Source organism: Coenobita brevimanus, chromosome 49, assembly GCF_032717465.1.
Source record: "Coenobita brevimanus isolate Jiangsu-jjx chromosome 49, ASM3271746v2, whole genome shotgun sequence".
NCBI lineage: Eukaryota > Metazoa > Arthropoda > Malacostraca > Decapoda > Coenobitidae > Coenobita > Coenobita brevimanus.
Genome location: NC_137002.1, coordinates 2,824,419 through 2,832,485, shown reverse-complemented (window position 1 = coordinate 2,832,485; position 8,067 = coordinate 2,824,419).

Genomic DNA, 8,067 nt, shown 5'->3' with positions numbered 1-8,067 from the left:
GGGTCGACTTTGAGGCCATCCAGGTTGAACTTGGAGGTGTCTAGGTCGACCTCAAAGGGGGTCGAGGTTTGGAGGTCGACCTTTGGAGGTTTGAGGTCGACCTTGAGATGAGTCGATCTATGAAGGTCGACTTCCGGAGGCTCGAGGTCGACCTTCAAGGGGGTCAATTTTTGAAGGCTGACTTTCGGAGGCTCGAGGTCGACCTTGAGGTGAGTCGATTTTTGGAGCCCGACTTTTGGAGGTTCAAGGTCGACCTCCACGTGAGTCGATTTTTGGAGGTCGACCTTGGGAGGCTCGAGGACGACTTGACCACTCCTCCTCGGGTGCCTGAACATGATGTGATGGGGCTGTGATGTCAAGTGGGAGGAGGTCGAGTGAGAGGTGGAGGTCGAGTGGGAGGTGGAGGAGGTCGAGTGGGAGGTGTGTTTTTCCTTCGATGTTATTTCTTCTCTCTTCTCCGCTTCTTTGTTTTTCTCCTCTTTCTCTTCTTCCTTCTTCTCCTCCTCTTCCTCTTCTTCTTCCATTCTTTCTCTTCGTCTGGTGACTGGAGGAGGGGAGGAAGAGGAGAGAGGAGAGGGGGGAGGAGAAGAAGAAGAGGGAGAAGGAGAGGAGAAGGAAGGAAGAGAGGAGGGAAGAAGAGAGGAAATATGGGAAGAGGAAGAATTACTTACATCTAAACCTTCCCATCCCTCCTCCTCCTCCTCCTGTCTCTCCACCTCTCCTCCCTCCTCTGGCAGTCTCTCCATCACTCCTCTCTCCTCCACCAATCTCTCCATCTCTCCCGTCTCTTCGAATTGTCTCTCTGTCTTCTCCAGTCTCTCCACATTCCCTCCCTTCACACCTAGTCTCTCCATCTCTCTTCTTTCCTCCACCAATTTCTCCATCTCTCCTCTCTCCATTAGTCTCTCCATCTCTCCTCTCTCCATCAGTCTCTCCATCTCTCCTCTCTCCACCAGTCTCTCAGCATCTCCAACCAGGCAGAGAGCGAGAGACAAAATGCTCAGAACTAAGTCTTTCATCTTCGTCATCTCAGGTTAAAATTCCAAACACTATATTTCTTTTATTTCCTTTTTTTCACTTATTCAGATAATTTTAAGAACTGAAAATAATCTCCTTGGTTCTTTTTAAATAAATAATACAGTTTCAAGGACTTTATTTTCAGTGTAATTTAACACTCAAACATTTTCTTTAATTGAATTTTTATCACATCTGTATATAAAGTTAACATATATTATTTTTCCAAGTTATTATTTTTAAGTATTTCTACTGCATGACAAAATTTTCAATATTTCTCCTTTAAGACAATTCTAATAAATGCCATAAATATTTCTCTTTTTCTCAGACTTTCTCCATTAATGTTTTTCTAGTTTTTTCATGATTTTTTTTCAGTTTTTCAGATGTTCCATTATTTTCATAGATTTCTTCCTGTTTCCAATTTTTTCCCATTAATTTTTCAGATTTTATCCATGAATTTCGTATTTCTTTCCATGATTTCAGATTCTTTCTATTAATTTTCCTGTTTTTTTCTACTATTTCTTTCAGACCTTTACATTATTTTTCCATTAAATTTTCATATATCTTCCATTATTTTCATTTTTTTTCCATAAGGTTTTCAGATTACTTCCATTAATATTTAGATTTTTTTTCCATTCTTTTTCTCGTCTTCCTTAAAAAAAAAAAAAAATTACACTTAACACATATATAAGTCTGTATTTTCTTTTTTAACATTATTTAAATTATATCCAGTCACTTGCCATTTCACATTTCTCATTAACTTTTTTTCCATCAATCTTTTCCCACATATATTATCAATTTTTTTCAATTATTTCTCCCACTTCTGATTTTTCAAAAGAGTTCAGTTGTCATACTTTCAAAAAATTATCACATATAAGTACTGTATATGCCAAACTGTTTCACTATTATTTATTTAAAGTACAATCCTATATTTCACCTTTTCCTATCACCTTTTTTTTTTGGGGGGGTGGGGGGTCGAGGAAGGTCACACTGAATAGGTCTTGATTTTTTGAAGATTTTTTCCAATATATAAAATTCAGCGGTTTTTCATCACAAATTTCGTGAGGTATTCTGCATATCAAAAAATAAATACATGAATAAAAATAAACATTCTCTTCGTTTCAAAAATTTATTTATTTATTTATTTATTTACTTTTTGCGTGTATATTAAAATTACTTATATACTTAGAAAATATATTGAATAATTTTAATATATTTTTCTTTTGGGTCCTCATTTCCCATTAACTCAAAATATACCTTTTAAAATTTCAGTCCTTACCTGATTTATTTATTTATTTATTTATTTATTTTTTTTACAGGTGCATTACGTCTTCATTTTTTTTGTTCACAATTTTTTCCCATCTTTTCTTAGAGCAAAAAAAAAAAATAATTGTCTTTAATAATTTTCTTGTATGTTTTATTTTTTTTGTTTTTGTTTATTTTTCTTTTTAATTTGCTTGATTTTATAATTTATTCTGTTTATTGTAATTTTCCACATCCAAATTCTCTCTCTCTCTCTCTCTCTCTCTCTCTCTCTATTTCGACCTATATACCTACTTACCTCTCTCACCCTAACCCCCTTCTCTCTCTCTCTCTCTCTCTCTCTCCCTCTCTCTCTCTCTCTCTCTCTCTCTCTCTCTCTCTCTCTCTCTCTCTCTCCTGTCTGTCTGTCTATATATTCATCCATCTATCTATCCATCCATCCATCTATCTATCTATCTACCCATATATCAGTTTTATCCAACCATCCATCCTTCCACCCACCTACCTATCTATCTATCTATCTATCTACCTATTTATCTATTATGAAACTAGAACAAATATGAAACAGCCCAAACAAAACTGAAACATTAAAGAAAGAAAAGAAAATGAATGCTTTCTAAGTCTGTGCTATTTTTGGCCCATTCATCTCCCAGAAAATACACAATGAGAGAGAGAGAGAGAGAGAGAGAGAGAGAGAGAGAGAGAAAGTTGGTGGGTAGGTGTAGGTAGGTAGGCTGGAAGGTAGGTAAGCTGGAAGGTAGGCAAGCAGGTAGGTAGCAAGGTAGGTATAGATTGATAAGTAGGTAGGTAAGGAGAGAGAGAGAGAGAGAGAGAGAGCACTTAATGGAAAGAGCTGTAGCCTCTAACTTCTTACCTAATTTAATATGCAGGACACTGGCATTCGAGAGATAGGGTTCTCTCTCTCTCTCTCTCTCTCTGTATCTATCTGTCTATTTACTTGCATTTTCTTTCATTCCACCTCTCTGTCTGTCTGTCTGTCTGTATCTGTGTATTTGCTATTGTTATCATTTACTCCATATGTCTGTCTGTCTCTGTCTCTGTCCCTCTCTCTCTCTCTCACTCTTTCTCTCTCTCTCTCTCTCTCTCTAACCACAAGTCCCCCACGATTTCTAGCAAGGGAGGAAGGAATTTTTTTTCTCTCTCTCTCTCTTTTTTGGTTTTTGATAATCGTAAAAAATGTTATATATTAGTTTTGCTGAGTTTGGGAGCAGGATTTTTTTTTTTTTTTTGAGCCGTATATACTTTTTGCCTTCCATCCCAAATTTCTTTCGGTGTGTGTGTGTGTGTGTGTGTGTGTGTGTGTGTGTGTGTGTGTGTGTGTGTTAATCTGAATGCTGGACTGAAGCATTGATGTGTTGTGTCTCCTTGGTTTTGAGTGGAAGAAAATAAAAAAGAAGAAAGATTAGGACAGTGGATGTTGGAGTGAAGAAAAAGCCTCTCTCTCTCTCTCTCTCTCTCTCTCTCTCTCTCTCTCTCCCTCTCTCTCACTCTCTCAGACCACAAGCCCTCCACGAATTCTTGCAAGGTAACAAGGTAGTTCCATTATTTCCTGGAAAGTTTCGTTATGACTTAAATTTCTGCAAGAAGTAGGTTAAAAGAATTGTAATACATTAGTTTTGATGAGTTTGGGAGCATGGATACTTTTTTTTTTTAATTTACATATTCTTTCGTTTATTTTCATTGCACCCCCATTTCTGTCTCTGCCTCCCCTCCCTTCCTCTCTCTCCGTATACATTTACACAATATATATGATACATCTATACTGTATACAAATCACACACACACAAACACACACACACAAATATATATACATGCTGATTGATCTGTCTATGTAACTTTCTATCTAACCACTGATATAGCTACTCACCTATAAATTTACCTATTTATCAATTCATTTATCTATTTTTATCCATCTACCTTCTCTTTCCATAATACTTCTTGTCATTCTTCATCATTCTCGCTCTTTTTTTCTCCATGCCCTCTCTCTCTCTCTCTTTAATATTAGGGAAGCATTTTCAGGCCACTCACGAAATTGACAGTGATTTGTGCTGATGTGCTGAGAGAGAGAGAGAGAGAGAGAGAGAGAGAGAGAGAGAGAGAGAGAGAGAGAGAGAATGCATATGCAGATCTCATCAATCTTGTTTTTGTTTGCGTGTGTGTGTGTGTGTGTGTGTGTGTGTGTGTGTGTGTGTGTGTGTGTGTGTGTGTGTGTGTGTGTGTGTGTGTGTGTGTGTGTGTGTGTGTGTGCTCCTGGCTACGGAAATTAAGAGACGGAGGGGCTAAGTTTGAGAGAGAGAGAGAGAGAGAGAGAGAGAGAGAGAGAGAGAGAGAGAATCACACACTAACATTCCAGCTCTCAACCCACGCCATCCTCATCCTTATACCTCTCCACCCCCCCCACCTCATCCTCAGTCTCCCTCTCTCCCTCCATCTCTCACACACATACACTCTCCTAGTCAGTCTCTCATTCTCATGGCAAAAACATCTCAAATTTCTTCTCCAAATATTTTCCACTAGAACCACATCAACACCACAACGCTCCTTCACTTCCTCATTTGTCTGTCTGTCTCTCCACGTAACTCCACAACGCTCCTTCACTTCCTCATTTGTCTGTCTGTCTCTCCACGTAACTCCACAACGCTCCTGTATTCCCTCATTTGTCTGTCTGTCCCTCCACGTAACTCCACAACGCTCCTGTATTCCCTCATTTGTCTGTCTGTCTCTCCACGTAACTCCACAACGCTCCTTCACTTCCTCATTTGTCTGTCTGTCTCTCCACGTAACTCCACAACGCTCCTTCACTTCCTCATATGTCTGTCTGTCTCTCTACGTAACTCCACAACGCTCCTTCACTTCCTCATATGTCTGTCTGTCTCTCTACGTAACTCCACAACGCTCCTTCACTTCCTCATTTGTCTGTCTGTCTCTCTACGTAACTCCACCACGCTCCTTCGCTTCCTCATTTGTCTGCCTCTCTCCACGTAACTCCACAACGCTCCTGCATTCCCTCATTTGTCTGTCTGTCTCTCCACGTAACTCCACAACGCTCCTTCACTTCCTCATTTGTCTGTCTGTCTCTCCACGTAACTCCACAACGCTCCTTCACTTCCTCATTTGTCTGTCTGTCTCTCCACGTAACTCCACAACGCTCCTGCATTCCCTCATTTGTCTGTCTCTCCACGTAACTCCACAACGCTCCTTCACTTCCTCATTTGTCTGTCTCTCCACGTAACTCCACAACGCTCCTTCACTTCCTCATTTGTCTGTCTGTCTCTCCACGTAACTCCACAACGCTCCTTCACTTCCTCATATGTCCATCTCTCTCTCTCTCTCTAAACAACAGAGCGCATCCTTCCTTCTCACTCCCTCTTCTCTGTGCCTCATACTACACACATAAATACGGTAAATATCTATGTCACACTTCTGAGACACCCTGTAAAGAAGTGTCAGCGAACTTTTGAGCATGGCGGTATACACATCCTTCCTTCCCTGTTCTATATCGTATCGACAGTTTTTTATAGGTGCTCAAAAAAAGAAAAAAAAAAGAAAAAACAGGACAAAATAAAGAAAATTGAAAAAAGAAGAGCAAAAGAAAAAAAGAAAAGGAAAGATAAAAAAAAAAAAAGAAATGAGAAAAAAAACATGAAAAAGTAAAGACAAAAAAAAAAGAAAAAAGAGAAAGAAAAAACAAAAAAAGAAGAAAAACAAAAGAAAAGAAGGAAAAAGGGAAAAAGACAAAACGAAAAGAAAAAAAGAAAAAATGTATGGAAAAAAGAAAAACAAAAGAAAAGAAGGAAAAAGACAAAAAGAAAAGAAAAAAGAAAAGAAAAAGAAAAAGTATGAAAAAAAAGAAGAAAAACAAAAAGAAAAAAAGAAAAAAGAAAAGAAAAAGAAAAAGTATGAAAAAAAAGAAGAAAAACAAAAAGAAAAAAAGAAAAAAGAAAAGAAAAAAAAAAAAAGAAAAAAGAAACAAAAAGAGAAAAGAAAAAAATTGAAAAAAAAGAAAAAAAGAAAAAAGAAAAAAAACAAAAGAAAAAAATGAAAAAAGAAAAAGAAAAAGTATGAAAAAAAAGAAAAAAAAAGAAAAAAAAAAGAAAAGAAAAAGAAAAAGTATGAAAAAAAAAAAAGAAAAGAAAAAGAAAAAGTATGAAAAAAAGAAGAAAAACAAAAGAAAAAAAAGAAAAAAGAAAAGAAAAAGAAAAAGTATGAAAAAAAAGAAGAAAAACAAAAACAAAAAGAAAAGAAAAAAGAAAAGAAAAAGAAAAAGTATGAAAAAAAAAGAAAAACAAAAAGAAAAAAAGGAAAAAAGAAAAGAAAAGAAAAAGTAGGAAAAAAAAACAAAAAAAGAAGGAAAAAGGAAAACGACAAAAGAAAAAAAAAAAGAAAAAAGACCAAAAAAAAAAAAGACAAACAAAAAGGAAAAAGAAAATTATACACATCCAAGAGCCTATTTCATTTTTACGAGCGTACTTTTTCACGTATATATATATCATGATTTTTTTCTCTCCAAATTCACTGCTCCACTAAATTCAACGAAGCCATAATAAAAAAAAAATATATGTATCTTTTGGGGAAACTTATCTGAGTGTGCGGTATGAGATTTTTTTTTTTCAATATATTTTCTGTTAATTTGTATACATGGGAAAGAAAGAAACTAAGGCTGAGAGCATCCAAAAATTCGTCCCTTCCAATAATAATAATAATAATAATAATAATAATAATAACAGCACAGGGGAAATACTACTACTACTACTGCTAATAATAATAATAATAATAATAATAATAATAATAATAATAGTAGTAATAGCACAAGGGAAATACTACTACTACTACTACCACCACTAACAACAACAACAATAATAATAATAATAATAATAATAATAACAATAATAATAATAATAATAATAATAAAATAATAGTAAAGGCATAATAATAAAAACAATAATAATAATAGTAATGAGATTTATACGATTAGGAGGAGCCGACGGTGTAACAAGCAAAATAAATCGCTTAGCAAAAGGTGTTAGGGAGACTCCTTTAACCAACGAAGGTCATAGGCAGGGGGAAAGACAGATTAAGGAAGATATGAGTTAATCTCCGGTGAACATACGCCAATGGAGGAATATTGGTCTCTCTCTCTCTCTCACTACCTTTCCCTTCCTCTACGTGCCTCCCTCTGATTCTCTCTCTCTCTCTCTCTCTCTCTCTCTCTATCAGCTAGCTACCTTTCCCCTGCTCTACCCCCCTTCCCTCTGACCCCCCCCTCCCTCTCTCTCTCTCTCTCTCTCCCTGAATTATGTAGATGTTAAAATAATGAGCTGTCACTTAAGCCAATCTTTTTTAGTCGCCCCTCCCTGCGAAAGAAAAATGGAAAATGGAAGAAAAAGGGAAGTGTGTGTGTGTGTGTGTGTGTGTGTGTGTGTGTGTGTGAGAGAGAGAGAGAGAGAGAGAGAGAGAGAGAGAGAGAGAGAGAACGACACACACACACACACACACACACACACACACACACACACACACACACACACACACACACACAATCACTCCGAGCACCCAAAAAAAAAAAAGAAGAGAAGAAAAAGAAAAATAATACTCAAAATATGAAAACAGACTGGCATGACAAAATGTTATAATGCTAATAATACTAATAATAATAATAATGATAATAATACTAATAATAATAATAATAATAATGATAATAATAATAATAATAATATGATAATGATGATGGTGATGATGATAACAATAATAATAATAATAATAATAATG